This window comes from Mesocricetus auratus, unplaced genomic scaffold (assembly GCF_017639785.1).
Source record: "Mesocricetus auratus isolate SY011 unplaced genomic scaffold, BCM_Maur_2.0 Super-Scaffold_100006, whole genome shotgun sequence".
NCBI classification, from domain to species: domain Eukaryota; kingdom Metazoa; phylum Chordata; class Mammalia; order Rodentia; family Cricetidae; genus Mesocricetus; species Mesocricetus auratus.
In genome coordinates this window covers 96090829-96109310 of record NW_024429190.1, presented here as the reverse complement: position 1 = coordinate 96109310, position 18482 = coordinate 96090829, and the positions used below count along the sequence as shown (strand labels likewise).

At 39.8% G+C, this 18482-nt stretch overlaps 1 pseudogene; it reads right to left on the bottom strand.

Moving 5' to 3' along the window:
* Positions 1-1667: 1667 nt before the first annotated feature.
* On the bottom strand, positions 1668-16966 carry LOC101839585 (annotated as a pseudogene).
* Positions 16967-18482: the final 1516 nt, after the last annotated feature.

Here is an 18482-nt window from a genome sequence, read left to right as displayed (position 1 = left end):
TGACATCCAGAGCATATCCTATCTTACCTTGAATCTCACTGTTTTACTCACACACTAATGCTAATAATCCCTTTGTTTTTATTCTACTGTTAGGAACCACAAAAATCAGTAGACCCCATTGAATGCTTAATCTTCACCACAACATTCCATTTCATCTCACTGGATTTTACTACCATCATATAAAGTTACCAGTGAGAAAAAAATGAGGTTCAGGGACGTTTTTCTGACTTGCTTACATAGTGTATTAGTGAAGTTGGAGGCTATAACAAGAGGCCAAAGACTAGATGGCTTCTGACATCAGAAATGTATTTCACATAGTTCTTGAGTTTCTGGTGAATGTTCATTTCCCGGCTCATGGTGGATGCTTTCTTACAGCATGGCAGCCCTCTGCGGATCTATTTTGTAGAAGCAAAATCCCATTTATGACCTCATTGCATCTGAAGTCCTGCCTCCTAATAGCAGGGGGAGTTAAGATCTCAGCACATGAAGTTTGAAAGGAGCTGAAGAACAACGGAGATGCCAAGCTCCTTTACATATGCAAGTGTCAGCACAGAGCCTGGAACACATGGGTACTTTCTGTTTTCCTTGGCCAGAATCCCAAGCAAGAGGAACAGGAAAATGCATCCACGCCCCTTGGATGAAGACGTACTGCATATCAATGTGTGACCTGGTTTTACATTTTGCTCTGGACTTTACAGCTGTATGATTTTCTGATTGGTGATGGGACTGAATTTACAAGCCTTTCTGAGAACCATAACTGCTAAAATGCAGTTTCTCCAGTCAATAAGCTTTTGTACTGTTACAGCTCAACATTTTGTGGAAGCCACACAGATCCCAAATGACAGTGTTGACTCGGACAAGTGGAGCCTCACTTATGTGAGTTTCCAGGACGCAAAGTAAACTTTTTTTTACTGCATCAGGTTGGAGTCTAGTGAACCCCCATGAAGGGTTATTAGAGTAGGTAGACTGGGACCAGAAAGACAGTGTTTGACAGTTAGCTTGTCCTGGCTTGTTCCCCACTGTTTTCTTCTCTGCTATTGGATGTTTCTGGAGCCATGAGCTCTTGTGAGGTTCTTGTAAGACACCATTATAAATAGACCATCATACTGAGTGCTCCTGTAGTGATTTGCACACCCAGAGCACCTGTCTTTGGATGTAAGGTGTTAGTCTTGGAGCTTGACCAACAATTTCATCTGTACATTCCCATACACTGCACTTGCTTCCAGCTTGTGCAGAAGTTAGAAATTTCTGTTGGGACAGAGGGAGGTAGTCTTTCCGTTCACGTCCCTGGGTTGGGGTACTAGTTTTGTGCCCCATCCTTGCTTTGCTGGGATCTCACTGTGTCAGCCAGCACCTTCTTCCCTGGCCAGAGACCTGCTTACACTTGAGTGAGTGTTCACAGATAGCGAATGACTAGTAGCCTGAAGTCCAACTTTGCTAGGGGCAGATAATTTGACTAGGAGAAGATCAATCTATGGCCTCTCAACTTCCCAACATGCTTGTGGTGGGACACTGCCAAGAAGCTAGTTTGAATTTTGCTGGGGTTGGGAGGCAGAATCTCTGAAGTGGACAAAAGCCTTGATGGAGGCTTCTGGGGTGAGGTCTGAGGGGTAAGAGTCATAGTCTGACGCCTGCTGAAAAGGAAACAATACTTTGTGAAATGGGTCTCACTTGCCCTTGGCCTTGTGGTGGCTCTCGGTCTTCTTGGGCAACAGGACTGCCTGGATGTTGGGCAGGTCGCCACCCTGTGTGATGGTTACACGGCCCAGCACCTTGTTGAACTCCTCATCGTTGAGGATGGCAAACGGCAAGATGATGCATGTCTTCTTGTTGTCGGGGGCCATGTTGTCAGCCAGCTCCAAGATCTCAGCTGTCAGGTACTCCAACACTGCGGCCAGGTACACAGGGGCGCATGCGTCCACCCGCTCTGCATAGTTGCCCTAAAGGAGGAGATGGTGCACGCAACCCACAGGAAACTGCAGGTCAGCGCAAGAGGAGCGAGTCTTGGCCGTTGCGCGAGCCTTGCTGCCCTGCTTGCTCCGTCGAGACAAGATAGATACTTAGCTACCAAAAAGCGATATACTCCGCACAGTAGACATCAAGGAGCTACCTTAGGTGACAACCCTTTACATCTGGCCTGGAAACCATCCTTTTTGTGTTTTGTGGGAAAAATAAAGGCACTTGTTGGGAGCTACAGAGACTATGTATACTAGGTTTATTTTGCACTTTTTCTCCTCCTTGTGTTTGTATTTCAGCTTATTTTTGAACTTGAGGCATTCAAACCTTAATGGTTTCAACTTTCTTATTCAGAAACTTATCATCGGGCTCAGTGCAGTTACTTACCTACCATTGATGGTGCTTCTTTTCCCTAGGAGAAAATGACAGAGAAACCTGTACTTGGAATGCACTATAGGTACTAATTCTGGATTGAAAACAAAGAGATGGCACATTGACACTGAGGGATTTGGAGAAATATTCAGAAAATTCAGAAAGATGATCATGGGCAAATAAAAATTATAAGGAGTATAAAAGGGCAAGCCTAAGTCTTGAGCTTTACCACGTAAAAACCTGGAGGTCTTGTCACTGTGGGAAGGCTACTGGCCAGAGCTGAGTCCTCCTATAAGAATTAGCCTCCAAGGGTAACACACAGGCCAAACTGTAGGCACAGTACTCTGTCTACATTGGTCTCATGTCTTTGTCTTCTATTCTCTTGTAAAGCCCAAGAACAGTATGCAAGAGAATCTGTTGGGACAGTTCATGATGACCAACTACCTGAAAGCAATGCAGAAGGGATGAAGTGTCTACCTAAGGAAAGAGAGGGAGGAATGAAAGGAGTGAAAACTGAGTTTCCCTACACAGACTCAACCTGCCATGAACTCATTATATGACCCAGACTGGCCTCAAACCCATGAGCCTTCTGCCTCAGCCTCCCTAGGGCTAAACTTGATGGCTTCTACCAACATGTCTGCTGAAACAATTTAATATAATAGGGTAGAAAGAACGGAAGAAAAGAAAGGAAAGAAGGGAGAAATGAAAGAAAGGATGGGAGGGAGGGAGGAAGCAAGCAAGAAAGAAAAAAAGAAAGACGGAAAGAAAGAAAGCCAATTCACATGGACTAGATGCCAATCATTTTCTAGAATTAAATCACTCTTCCCCTGGCACATTAAGAAATACCTTAAAAACAAACAAACAAACAAACAAACACAGAAACCGAAATGTAGAGTAATTGGGTGGTCTGCTCAAGGTTACTCAAAGAGTCTGTTAACCTAGATAAATCCTGAGCACTTTCTGTCCTGAACGCCTTTGTGTTGAATTCGACATAGTACGGAAAAGCACAGAGCCAGTTCCTCAGACGTGGCTCCCAATAATTGTAAACTTGAGGCAAGAAGGAAGTAAGAGCAGAATATGTGGCATTCAAGGAGAAAGCACACATCTGCCTTTTCATATTTGTGTATATGTGATGATATTTTCATGGAACTGTAATTTGTGAGACTGTTCCTTAGTATGTTGCCCAGAAGAATGGGGAGGCATGGAGCTCAACAACACATGATGTTTTGAAATTGGGTGTGTTTTTAAAACCAGGTTCTGCAATTTTCTAGCTACATCACCACAGACAGGCCCATTAACCTCTCTGAGAATCAGTTTGCACATCTATGAAATCTGTAAAATGGAGCCAGGGATTCTGTCTTAAAGGATGCATGGGGAAAGCTTGGAACAAAGCACCTCCTGCTGCTATTAATTCTTGGCTTAGATCTAGTGCTCAACCCACAGCGACCCTTCTCAGTATAGGAAATATGGTCACAAAGTGCCCGGTTCTAACGCTATGACTTTAAAATATGACAAAAGAAATCTAAAGTATATGCAGAAAAGCACACAAATCAAAACCACACATCTCAATTAATTTTAACAGGGTGAGTTCTCTTGTGATGCCCTCAATCAAAATAAGAATAACATATGAGCAGACCTCCCAAGGCCTTCCTGTGTCCGTCTCTAGGTGACACCTCAGAACGCCAAAGTTGTGCTACTGTAAGATTTTTAGACTATAGATAGAGGCAGAATCTGTTGTACTTTCAATTTCTTTTAAAATTCAACATTGACTTGAGAGATTTACCAACACTTCTTTATAAAGTTCTTTTTCATTTCTGTGGGGCATTTCATCGCATAAATGTGCCATAATTCATGAATTCTAACATCAGCAGGCTTTTGATCTGTTTTTGTTTGGGATTATTGCTAAAGGACCAACTTTTATACTTGCATTGGGTGGATTTATGTGTGCCTTCCTGTTGGGCCACTGTGTCACCGGTCAGCATATGTTAGCAGAGGCCACTGAGTTGATTTCCAGGCTTTGACTTCAGTGTCAGATAGCCGCAGTTGTCCCTCAGTCTCTCCAGCATCTTCCATCATACATTTTATTTGCAAGTCATGAAGGGTGTGCAGGGAATCTAATGGTAGCTTTCATTTACTGTGATTTTTGTTTGCTTGTTTGAGACAAGGTTTCACTATAAAGCTCTGGTTGTCGGTTGTCTTTGAACTCTATGTATAGAACAGATAGACCAGGCTGAATGGCCTTGAACTCAAAGAGATTCACCTGCCTCTGCCTTCTGAGTGCTTGGGCTAAAGGTGTGAGCCGCTATCCCAGGCTTACTAAGATTATTTTTGGGGGATCTCTCTCTCTCTCTCTCTCCATATGTGTGTGTGTGTGTGTGTTTGTGTGTGTGTGTATTGGCCTGTCTTTTTTCTTTCATGATTGCTTTTTCCACATTTTCTGTTTTTGGTTTATTTAGATGAGTAGAGTCATAGATTTAACTTTGCCTTAATGGATCTGCTTTTCCCTCTTGCTAGCATGTAGTTACTTTAGTTTTCTTTTCTGTTTTCATGCTTGAGTTTTACATTTTCTGAGTCAAATGCTGGTGACTCAGAATTGACAAGTAACAGAAATGTATTTCTCACATTTATGGAGTCTTGAATTCCAGCATCAGCGATCATTGTGGACTCAGCTGTACAATTAAAGATTCCAAGATGACTTCTTATTGTTGCATTTGCAAATGAGCTGTACACTGTGAGAAGCTCATTTTGTAAGGGTCTCAGTTCCACTTGGGAACAGAAGGAATGCTTCTGATCTAATCACTTCTTGAAGCCCTAACCTCTGAGTATCTTCACACTAGCTATTCCGTTTTAATACAGGGTTTAGTTATTTTTATGTGTACGCCTGCATGAGATAATATTCACTAGGTATGTGCAGGAGCCCAGGGAGGACAGAAGAAGGCATTAGATACCATGGAACTGGACTTACAGGTTCCTGTTAGGCACCTGATTAGGAGTCTGAGAAAAAAACTGGGTCCTCTACAAGAGGAGAAAGTGATCTTAATTGCTGAGCCATCTTTTCCATCTCAGGTTTTAAACTTAATGCTTAAGTTTTCCAAGAGACATATCCAAACCATAACTTCATACGTCCACCATTATAATATCATATAGTTTCAATGTTGTGAAATCCTCACATGATGTACTCATATTTTCACATTCATCCTGATCCCAAGCCCTGGCTATACTTACCCTTTTACTCTTCACTATTTTATTTTTATATTCTTAACATTTTAACATATAAGGACTCAAATAGTTGCTTTTTCAGATTGGTTGTTTCACTTAGGAAATTACATTTAAGATTCTTCCATGTCTTATCACAGTTTGGGTCTTCATTTATTTTTATCATTAAATGTTTATTCCATTGTTTAATGTGCCAGTTATGATTTCTTTCTATTGCTGTGATGAAAACCATTACTGAATGCAACTTGGTGGGGAAAGAGTTTATTTCTGCTTATAGTTGTAGTCTATTATGAAGGGAAGTTGGGGTAGGAACTGATGTTGGGGACATGGAAAAATGCTGGCTTGCTCTTCATGATTTGCTAAACCTGCTTTTTTATGCTGCTCAGGACCACTTGCTCAGGACTGGCACTGTCCACAGAGCCCTCCTGTGGAGCTGGGGTCTCCCACTTCAATAATTAATCAATAAAATGTCCTACAGACTGTAGATATGTAGATGTCCTACAGGCAATCAGACAGGCATTTTTTTTAAAACTGGGGTTCCTCTTCCTAGGTAATTCTAGCTTGTGTCAGATTGACAAAACAAAACCAGGATAATGCTACAGGTCCTTTATTTATTTAAAACCAGGAGAACATCTTGGTTCTTCTAAATCTTGGTAATTATAAACAAAACTACTATAAATATCCATATACTGTTTTTAATGGACAGTAACTTTTCAATCCTTGTAAGCATGAAAACGTATAAATGTGGTATCACCAGGTAAAATAGCTTTTAGCTTGTAACAGGTAGCCACATTATATATTACAAAGTGTCCTTACCTACTATCAGTTAATGAGAATTCTTGTTGTTTTTAGTTTGCTGCTAATACTGCTTGAGATTTGGGGCATTTTAAAAAGCTATGTAGTGCTATTTCATGTGGTTTCTGTTTGTAGTCCTTTAAAGGAATGTAACGTAGACTGTCTTGGCATATACATTTTTTCTTCTAGTTTAAAAAATCGATCCACTCTTTAAATTTTATTTTAGACTTCAACCTATCCCTCCTCCTGCTGCCCTCACCTTCCTCCCAGCCCAGCCCCCATCCACTCCTCTCAACAGGTTGGGGCTCCCATGGGGAGTCTGGCACATTAAGCTGAGGCAGGACAAAAGCCCCCCCCCGCCCTTCATCATTAAAGCTGAGCATAGCATCTCACCATAGGGAATAGGCTCCAACAAGCTAGCTCATGCACCATGGATAGATCCTGGTCCTGTTGCCAGGGACCCGTCAGATTGTCTAAGCTTTACAACTGTCTCCCAGAAACCTGGTGCTAGGGAAATTCCTGAGAATCTACAAGGATGACCCCAGATAAGACTCCTAGCAATGGTGGAGAGGGTGTTGAATCTGGCCTTCCCCTGTAATCAGATTGGTGAATACCCTAACTGTCATCATAGAGCCTTCATACAGTAAGTGATGGAACCAGATGCAGAGTTCCACTGCCAAGCACCAGACTGAGCTCTGGGAATCCAGTCAAAGAGAAGGGTGAGGGAATACATGAGCAAGAGAGGTAAAGGCCATCATGGAGAAATCTACAGAGACAGCTGAACCAAACTTGTGGAAACTCATGAACTCTAGACCCACAGCTGTGGAGACTCAGGGAGACTGAACTAGGCCCTCCCTATGGTACTTGCATATCTTCTTTGATGAGGTGTCCTAAGTGTTTCTTTTCCTAAATTTCAAATTTGTGTTTTTAATGTCTAATTAAATTTAAGCATCCTTTCCAGACAGACATTATGGAACATGTATGTTGTAGGAGAAAGCCTGTATGCCGCCATTAACCATGTGACTTACTAGAGGCACATACAGATGAGGTAATAAAAGGGCAGTTTACCACACCACTAACCACACCCACTTTAGGCATGACTAAAGATGTATACGTACATAGGCGGTGAACTACGTCACTAGCCACGCCCACTTTTGGGCATGGCTGGGGGCGTTACAGGGGAAGGCATAAAAGACAGCACACAGGAAGTCTTGGTCTCTTTTCCCGGAGTTCGGCTTCCAGTTCAGCAGCGGAAAACTACTTGGCTCATCTGGGTTACTTGTTTGGTATCTTGTGAGTAATTTCTACAATAAATACTTAGTTTTACTTTCAGTAAGTGTGTCGCTTATCGTTACAGCATCATTTGGAGCCTCAGTATGTAACTCAAGTCTTTGAGAATCTGGGACAGGCAGGAGGAGCATGGGTTTGAGGTAAACCTGGGTGGCAGGGTGAAGACCACATAAAAGAGACTGATACAAGTGTGATTGGAATCTGTGCTGGCTAGTCTTTGTTTAGTTTAGTTTTGTCTATTTGAGAAGCTACACTTATCTGGGAAAGGGAAATTCAGCTGAGTAACTACCTCCATCAAACTGACCTGTAAGCAAGTCTGTGGGAGCATTTTCTTAATTTATGATTAATGTGGGAGTCCCACTCTAATTGATGCTACCCCTAAGTCGGTGGCCCTGGGTTATACACACACACACACACACACACACACACACACACACACACACACACACAGAGAGAAAGACTTGGACAGCAAGCCAGTAATCAGCACCTCCACAGTTTCTGTGCAGTTCTTGCTTCAAGGTTCCTACCCTGACTTCCTTCAATGATGAGCTCTAAGCCAAACAAACATTTTCCTTCTCATGTTGAGTCTTGGGCTGTGTTTGGTCCCAGCAACAAAAGAAATCTAGGAGCAATATTATTTACTTTTCTTGATGTATTGAGTAGACTTTAACAATGTTGAAGAAGAGTGATGAGAGAGAACATCCTTTCTTTCATGGTTAAGAGAGAGCTTTTGATATCTCACCATGTAGTATATATAATAAAGTTCCCTTCTACCCCTACTGTACTGTGAGTTCTAAATATGTATAGATGATGGATTTCCTCAAATGCCTTTTCTGCATCTGTTGTTATGACCACATATTTTTATAAAACTCCAAATTAATGACAGACTGAATTATATCAGTAATGAACTACATGTGAAAATGAAATGATGGAATGTGCCTTTCCTACCTAAGGTAAGTAACATTTGGTAAGAAGGTCATTTTTTATGAGGCTGAATTCAGATTGTATATGTCACATCTTGACTGATATAATTAGTTTCTTGTAATATCAATGAATATGGTCCTGCTGGCTTCATTAGAAGGAACTGGAAAGCATTTCCCATAACTTAATCTTATGGAAGATATTACAGAGAATTGAAATAATTATTTCCTCAAGTATTTGGCAGTATCCACTGATGAGTACATTTAAGTCTTTATATTTGGACAGAGGCTGATAAATTATTGTCTTATTTTTCATATTATTAGTTTTATTTAGATTTTGTGTGAATTTTGGAAGGTTAGTGAGAAATGTAATCTATTTTATGTAGATTATCAAAATTATGCACATAGAATTCCTTGTATTCTTTTTAATTTTTTATTTTATTGAAAATAGATTCTTTCCTTATTTTTCTTTTCAACCTACTAACAGTTTTTCAATTATTTTCCTTTTTAAAGAGCGGGCTTTTGTTTTTGGTGATTTTCTCTATTGACTTCCCATCTTCAACCTCATTGATTTCTGCTTTAATTTTTATTTGCTTTCTTCTTACAGTTGTTTCCAGTTGCACTTCTTTTTACCAATGTCCTAGGTTAGATGCATAGATTGCTCATTTTTTAACCTTCCTTTGTTTCTCATGTGTACCTCCAATCCTGCACAATTCTCTAGAAGCCTGTTTTTCTCTGCACCCTGATGTTTAGGAGAAACATTTTCATTTATTTTAAAACACTTCCAACTTCCTCTTGAGACTTCTTCATTGACTCATGTATTCTTTTGAAATGTTCTGTTCAGTCTTCAAGCATTTGGGACTTTTCCATCCCTCTTTCTTCTATTGATTTCTGGTTCCGTTACACTGTGCTTTTGGAGTGAGCACGGGATGGCTTCCACTTCTTAAATCTTTCCTCTTTAATGCACCCAGAACATGGGCTATCATGATGGTTCTCTGTTAGAGCTTGAGGTCAGTCTTCATTTTGTTCTTGTTGGATGCAGTTTATTTATGTGAATTTTCTGTTGCAGACTCATGGGGCTACTGATTTTTAGCCATGTCTTTACTGATATGCAGCCTGTTGCTTCTGCACATTTCCATTAGAGGAGTGCTGGAGTCTCCAGGTAGATTTGTGAGTTAATCTATTCCGCTCTGAAGTTCTCCTAGTTTCCCTTTCGCATACTCTGATGTTCTGTTGTTAGATGCACAGGTGATAAGGGCTGTTCTGAGTTTTGTAACCAATTGGTTTATCATTGTAAAACGACCTTCATTCCCCATATTTTTTCTCTGATGTGTGCTCTAAAATTAATATAATAGCTTCATTCTTTGGACTGGAATTAACATGGTATGTCTTTCACCATTCTTCTACTTTTAATTTACAGATGCTTTAAATTTAATATGAGATACTTCTAGAAAGTATTTAATTATGTCTTGCTTTCTTACATACTCTGAAAACATGCCCTATAACTATATATTTAGATCATTAATGTTTGTAACAAATTATTGCTGTGGTTGGACTGTTTATTGTATTACTCTTTCTTTTTTTTACTTTTTACCTTTTGTGCTTTTTAATTGAGTATTTTTATGTATTTAGTTTCCAACCATTATTAGCTATCATTTATATTTTTATTCTACTGATTAGTAGTTTTCCAGGAGTTTGTGATATATATTTACAACTAATCCAAGTTCACCTCAAGACAACATCAAACCATGTTACAGCTTCACAGGTCACAACAAGTTTTTATAATTTCTCTTTCTTATTCTCTGCATCATCATTAATATATAAGGGATAATTATTGTTGCTAGTATTATTTCATACAAATTATTATCTTTAAGCTTAACCAGTAATAATGAAATAAGTTTACATTTACCTCTACTTATTTCTTTCATGATCTTCCCTTGTTTATCAGATATGATTTTCTGACCTATGTTATTTTCACTGTCTCTGTAAACTTCTTTTGGTATGTCTTTTGGAGGGTCTACTGGTAATAAATCACCTCAATTTTTGGTTGTTTGCGAATGTTTTTATTTCTCCTTCACCATTGGAAGGTGATTTTGTTGTATACAGAAGTCTAGGTTGTTTTCCTTTTATTATTTTTTCTTCTCATCATTTGAAATATTCCACTCCTCTGTGGCTTCCACAGCTCCTGAGGATACGTCGAATGTAAACCAAGACACAAACCCTGTTTGCTCCTCTCTAGTTAAAGTCTTGTTTTCCCGTTGGCTCTGCTGGGCACATTTTCCCTTTATTTTTGTTTTGTGTAGTTTGAATAAGATAGTCCTAAATGTGATTTATGTGGTAAGGGTCGTCCTGACTGAAGTTGTCTGAAATCCTTGAGTTTGGGATCTGCTATCTGATGCTATTAGAAGTGCTCAGTTGTTACTGCTTTAAGTATTTACTCTGTTCATTTATTAGCGTTCCATTATTCATTGACCACTCTATTGGTAATTGTCACACAGTTGTTGATATATGTTTCATTCTATTAGGTTTTTTTGTCCTTTTCTTCCTTGTTCCCAGTGTTGAAAATCTTCAATGACATTTTCTCAAGCTCATAGATTATTTTTACTCAGTCAGATGTAGTCTACTAATGAGGTGTTCTAAGATGCTATTCATTTCTCTTTACTATGTTTTGGGTCTCTATTATTTCCTTTTGAATCTTAAAAAAAAACACAGCTCTCCATCTCTGCTTCAATTATTTCCCTGTTCTTACATGATGTCTGCTCTTTTGCATGAGAATCATAACATGTACATTTGCTGGTTGGTTTTGGTTTTGTTTATCAACTTGAAACATGCTAGGTTGATCTAGGTAGAGGGGGCCTCAAATGAGGAAATGCCTCCACCAGAAAGGCCTGTGGCTAAGTCTTACTGCATTTTCTTGATTAGTGATTGCTGTGGGGGGATTGTGACCACTGTGAGTGTTGCGACCCCTGGACAGGTGGTCCTGAGTTAGGTAAGCAAAACCAAACTGATCTGGCCTCGGAAAGTCAGTATGTGCCGTTCCTGAAGGCCTCTGCTTCTGTCCCTGTCTCCAGGCTCCCCCTCTGACTGTAACCTGAAGAGTGATATAAACACTGTCCTCCCCATAGTCTGTATTACAGCCATATAAACTGACCCAGAACAACATATTAGTCATAGTGCTTTAAAATCTCTGGCCTGATTATTCCAATATCAGTGACTTAAATGAGACAGATTCTAGTGTATGCTCTGTCTCAAAGCTGGGCTTTGGGCTTTATAACCTTTTTTGTTGGTTGCAAGAGTGGAATGATATATTCAATAAAAGGTACTTTGGTAAAGAGGCCTCTAGAAATCTGGCAGGGTATGTTGGGGTAGGGAAAACACTATATCATACTATATCATATGATCCAGTTTTTATCATTGTGTGAGCCTATCCTGTTCGCTATGAATTAAATTCTTTTATTCCCAAGAAATGGCAGATATTCCATCTTAGAGGCATGCTGAAGTGGCATGTTTCCTTTTCTTCTAGTTGACATGGCACTGATAAAACTCCAATGTTTCAGACTTGAATAAAATCATTCGTCATAGTAAAACCATGCGTTTGTGAATGAAATACTCTGACTTATCTTCAAACTGCTGCTTGTCCTCTGTCACTGCCAGAAACATGAAAGGAGGTCTTCCTGATACCCATTTTAAGAACCAGATAGAGCTCCTGGAGGTAAAAGTCACAGAGCCTGGGGATCCCTCCTGTGCTTGACACCTGTAGTTTGTAACTCAGTTCAGTTTTCCACTCTGAATCTCCAGCAACCCCTTTAATGTTTGCTCTGGTGAATTCTTATTCCCTGCATCAGCTTGTTTCTCTCTAAGCATTTGGGGTGATTTACTCTATGTATTTGCTTCTAAGAAGAGTGTTTGTTTTTTGTTCAGTATATTGCTTGTGATTAAATGATGATCATCAAGTTTCTTATATTGCTGCATTAGAAGTACAGTGTGCATGTATGCGCACTTGCATGTGTGTGTGTGTGTTTGTGTGTGTGTAACAATATTTTTTTGAAAGGTGGACACTGAGTGGAGAAAAACTGAAGAGCCACAAATGATAGTCTCAAGTCTCAATGATTATCATACAGTAGGCATCTACAATGAGATTAATAACATCCATTATTTGGAGATAAGATTAACTTGAGCCTGTGTTTAATTTCTGAAAATATCATTTACTCTGGGTTTCTGCCAGCTTCTAGTTGTCTGTCTGTCGAGGACACAAATGAAAACATGTTACCAGTACCCTGCCCTGTTCAGGCCTTTTTCTCATCTGCACATTGTCTTTTCATTATTGTCAGATAGACAAAATGACTGCTTACCTTTTTGTAATCCTTATTTTTTTCTCTGCTTCCTACACAATGTAAAAATAACCTAACTCCTTGTAAGGGAAGCAGGCACATAGTATGCCTCTCATCTCACCGTGCTCTGTTGGGTCTGGATCCCCAGGGTCTGGATGCTCTCATTGGCTTAAATTATAACTTTTGTTCTATTAATATATATGGACAGCTCAACTTAGCTGTTGATTTTCTTGGGTTCTATTTCATTTTTGGGTGTCCTGGGCATCTGATTCCTTTACTGCAGACCAAGGTGGCAACTGGTAACTGAAGAAACTCCTTGTTAAGTTGCCTGAAACATCACAGCCCCGAATCTTGGCTGCTTCAAAAATTTCTTAATACCTGCCAGTCAGCAGTTGTTTCTTTTTTTTAATCACCTTTTCTAGCTATTGTTCTTGGAAGTATTGGTCTTAATAAACAGGAATGAAAGTCCGGGGGCCACTTACTTGTTAAAAGTAAAGACTGTCTGCAGATGCTCATACAGCTTCAAGATAAGAGGTAACTCAGACTACACTAGAAGTTTCCCAAAGGGCAATGCTCACCATGAGCCTTATGAGATGATGGATGGCCCAGGTGAGGCACATATTCTTCTTTGTAGATTAGAATCAGTTGCAACAGTTCATTTTAATAGATGGGACCACCTATGCTTTCTTGAGTCTCATACCCAGCAGAGTGAAAGACCCAGCTGTCTAATGGTTGATCATAGAGAAGTGGCTGCAGGTTGAGTGTGGGGAGACAGGGATTCTTTGTAGCAGCTTTGGAAAAGACACAGCTACTGGGGCAAATAAACTCCAGTAACTCCAGTGGTTATGTGTACTGCATCCCAGTTTTACACTGTGCTGTGGTGAGCGTGTTACTCAGCATTGTGCTCAGCACCATTACATTAGCAACATAAAATTGGCTGTGGTGTGAGCCCTTACACCATGGCGATCAATAAGCAGTACAAATCAGAGCTCTGTCTAATCCGAATGGCTGCTTAGCAAACACTAAGAAGCATACCTACCCCTCCCAGGGTTCGAGTTCAAGCTCTGCTGATCATAGACATTGACTAGTGACTCAGCAATTGACACGGTTTAAACTCTGAATATGTTCCATCACTTGGCTCTTTTGGAAACACTGTGACACTAGATCACAGAGGCTAGGAGGTTTTCTGCGCCCTGCTTAAATTCACATGGCAACCAGGTCAGTGTGACCCCCTAAATCTTTGTTTTAGTTGCTACATTAAACATCCTCCCATCAGCAGTAGAATCTGGGAGGACAGATCTTAGACTAAAAGGATTGGCAAGCTTCCTGTTATTGAGAGAAGGCAAAACAGTGTGGTGAAGTCCAAGGGCTGGTGCTGGAATTGTGCACAGACTGGACCCACAGGAAAAATGCATTGATCCTGAGGCAGGCTCTATGGGTGAATATTCAACAAAGGTTCCAGTTGTAGGAAGTTGAGAGGCCACAGATAGCCTTAGGTACCTCTGATTGACAGCACAGTAAGACTAATACTCATAATATTAGCAATAGATGCCAGAAGTCAGCAGGAGCCCACTCGTGGGGCCTGGAAGATGACACTGCATTCACAGTGAGGCCTTTCAAGAGCAAGGTCAGGTATTGGAAAAGTTATCATTTCAGCTTCAGGCAGGTTTTTAGACCCACAAAGGGGAATAAACCAGGGATTTGGCCAGGCAAGAGGCAGTTTTGTCAGAATAGTTCTAGCATTCTACATGCTCAGTGGCCCTAAAATCTGCAGGATGGAGACACAGAGATGCTTAATGTTGGGTAACAGGCCAGTGAATTATCACCCTGCCCCTGACCTGCCTCCAAACGTGTGACTTGAAATACCTACCTGCATGACTCAGGGTTAAAAGCCAAGCAAGACTTCTGGTCCCCCTGTTCACCAGCTCACTTTGCATGCTCCCCAAACCCTATGAAGCCCAGCCCACTGCTGTCTCTTTTCCCACTCAGAGGCAGCCACCATTCTGCTTCTGCCTGGTATGTCTCTTGTGTGAGCTTTGTTGCTGTTGTAAATTTGTGGTATTCCTTGTCTCCAGATTGCTAACTTATCTTTGTGCCAGAAAACCTTTTCGCTTTGTCCTTACAAAGACCTTGGAGCTAAGGAACAGAGGTCATCTAGCACTGGGAACTGAGCAAGCCACAGCAGGTAACAGGGAGCAAAGTCAGAAGAATCAGGTGTGATTCTGAAATTAATCTGACCAGGAGTCCAAGTGTAGATGATCATGAACTTGAGACATTACCCATGTATGCTTAACCTGAGGTAAAACGCTTTATTTTGTTCTTCTTCATTTTGTTTTAGTGGCCAGAGGTATTTCAGATATGACATACAACTATTGTATAACCCTATACCTATACCCGGAGAGATGTGGAAAAATGTCTACTCAACCCAGACACTGAACTGAAGACAGAAAAAGCACACATACCAACAATGCCCAACTTGATGAATCAATGAGACTTACTGAAGTTACTCACAGGGATAAGTGTGAGTTGTTACTCACAGGAGCACAAACGACTCAAAGACAGGAGCATCAACAAAAGCACAACCAAACTTGTTTAAAAGCTCACAAAAGCTGGAAACCTAGACCACACTGCACACCCTGCAGGTAGCTCAACAAGATGGATAATGTCCTTTGCAGTTTATCTTAGTTGATCTGAACCTCTTCAGGCATCTTAGCTAGTTGTTAAGATAACTCTTCCCACCAGCCTGGTCCCAGTGCTGTGCCAACGCCAAATAACACACAGAGGCTCTATTAGTTACAATGCTATCAACCAATGTCCAGGGCTTCTCATTGGCTAGTTCTGTTTTAAGTATTAACCCATAACTTTGGACAGTCAGCAACACTGACTCCACTCATCACCAATGTCTCCCTTGGGCCTTCAGACTAACATACTTGGAAGTGCACAGATCTGGTCAGATAGTTACTTAAAAATTTATATGTATATGTATCTGTCCTTCTGTCTGTCTACCTATGTTCACCTTCTGATTATTCTGTTTCTCAGCAAAGACTAATGCAATAGACTCATGTATAAGAAGAAATGGAAGAAATGATGTTTCCAAAAGATTGCTTATTATAAGCAAGGCTGTTCATTCCATATGCATTCAAAAAGGGTGGGAAGAATGTGGAGACCAAGTTGGGGGTGTTTTTTCCTTTGGTCCCAAGGGATAATGTGGAATTATGAAAATCTGATTCAGAGCCAAAGCAATAGGAGATAAGATGGAAAGGATAGAGAAGAATGTAAGAAAAAATGTTATCTTTGTTATTGTACCTGCTTGGACATCTGTATATTGAACAAACTCAGCCATCTGTCATATCTAGTTCTATACTCAGATAGTGGAGCACAGGTAATGAGAACTTCAGAGTAGAGGAGATTTCTGTCTTTACAAAATCATGATTGCCAGTCTCAATGAAACCTGGGAATGCTGTTAGTAATTTTGGCCAGTTCAATCTTTAGATTCCGTAGAAACTCTTCCTACTCATCAAATATGTAAACATACAACCTCTCTCTTAATCTTTTTTTTCAAGAAAAAATTTGGATAATTATCAACTTGTACAATGTGGTAGGAAATAATAGATCCCCTTTAGTCTTCATTTACTTTTCTTCTGAGGATAGTATCTTGCAAAATTATGGTGTAATACCAAAAGCAGGATGCCACCATTGAGATGGTCCAAACAGAATCCCTCCAAGGTTATTCATATCAATCTTTGTAGTTACTTATTGCAGCCTGTGTTTTCTCAGCCTCTAGAAAAACTAGAACGTTGAGTTGAGGATTGTTCCCAGTAAGAAATTATGTGGTATCTACGATAGTTTATTCTAAATACTTGTAAAATTCACCAATGGAAATTTCTGACCAGCATTGCATTTTTTTGATGGTGGAGCTGATGATTAAATAATGAATTCAAATCTAGCAATAGTTGTAAAGTCAGTGAGCTACTTCGCATTGGATTGACTGCAATCTGTGTATTGCGTGTTTTATTGTCACAACTCACATAAGTTGTCCAAAATATGTCTTTGAGTTGTAGTCACCATTTCTTTACTGTCCCACATGTTCGCAATGCCTGCCATATGTTAACTAAGTCATTCTTCATACTGGAAATTTGTGTGGATTTGTGAGTTTCCTATTTTTGTTTTTCAATATTTCTAGAGGTTAGTTGCTCTTATTGATAATCCAAAGATCTTTATTTCATTTATTTTCCTTATTGCTTTTATATCAAATATTATTGTTTGTTATTCTTGTTTTTATCCTTCCCATTTCTTGCTTTGAATTTTACATTTCCTGCTAAGTTTTGAGATGAATACATAAGATATAATTTCTCCCTTCCTAATGTGCCCCAGTTACCTTTGTGTTTCATCCTTCTTTAGCTGTGTTTTGCAGATTTTGATTTTCTAATTCAATGACTTTAGAATTTTAATGTATGGGTAATTGGAAGAATGTTGTTTAGCTTCTAAGTATTTGGATAGTTTTCCAGCTAAATTTTTGTTATGGATTTCCAGTTTGATTTTCACTATTATCTAGGAATATTCTATATGACTAATTAATTAAGGTTAATTTTATGGCTCATGGTCTGGTCTATTTTCATGAATGTTTTATGATTACTGATAAGAATATATAATATATGTCTACAGTTGTTGGGTGATGTGTTTGTGAATGTTGATTAGATCCAGTAATTGATGATGCCATTCTGTCCTTCTGTAGGGGGAGGGGTGGATTCTTTTTTTTTTTTTTTTTTGGTTTTTACGAGACAGGGTTCCTCTGTATTGTTTTGGAGGCTGTCAGTCCAGCCTGGCCTCGAACTCACAGAGACCTGCCTGCCTCTGCCTCCCGAGTGCTGGGATTACAGGCATGCACCACCACTGCCCAGCGAGGGGTGGATTCTTTAATTGTAACTGTGGATTTATCTGTTTCCCTTATATATCTGTGAACCTTTTTTTTTGTACAGGGCGTCACATGCTCTGGTTTTCGTTTGGTTGTTTCTTTGGTGTGTGTGTGTGTGTGTGTGTGTGTGTGTGTGTGTGTGTGTGTGTGTTGGTGAATAAACTCATTATTTAAGATTGCCACATCTTCAAAGGTTGATCCTGTCTAAATTATATGATGACATTATGTCTGTTAACAATTTTGTTGGCTCTAAACTATACTTTTAGTACTGATACAGGTACACTCCCTTTTCTTTAATGCTCACATGGCATTCTTTTTGTTGTTGTATTCACTGTGGACATTAAATATTTTCTACACATACACTCTGACAGAATCTACCTCTCTGTAAATTTTTGTAACATATCCATTATTTTTAAAAATCTATTAGTGGGCAAATAAAACTATGCTTGAAACAAAGAGAAAATGAGAAGAGAAAGAGATGGGGAGGATAGAAGAATAGAGGGAAGCATGAAAGCTAAAGGAAGAAGGAAGAAGGAAGGAAGGAAAGAAAGAAGGAAGGGAGGGAGGAAGAAGGAAGGGAGGGAGGAAGGAAGAAGGAAGGAAGGAATGAAGGAAGGAAGGAAGAAGGCAAGAAGGGATGAAGGTATGTGCTTAGCTTATTTCCTTTAACCATCAAGCATAGACCTG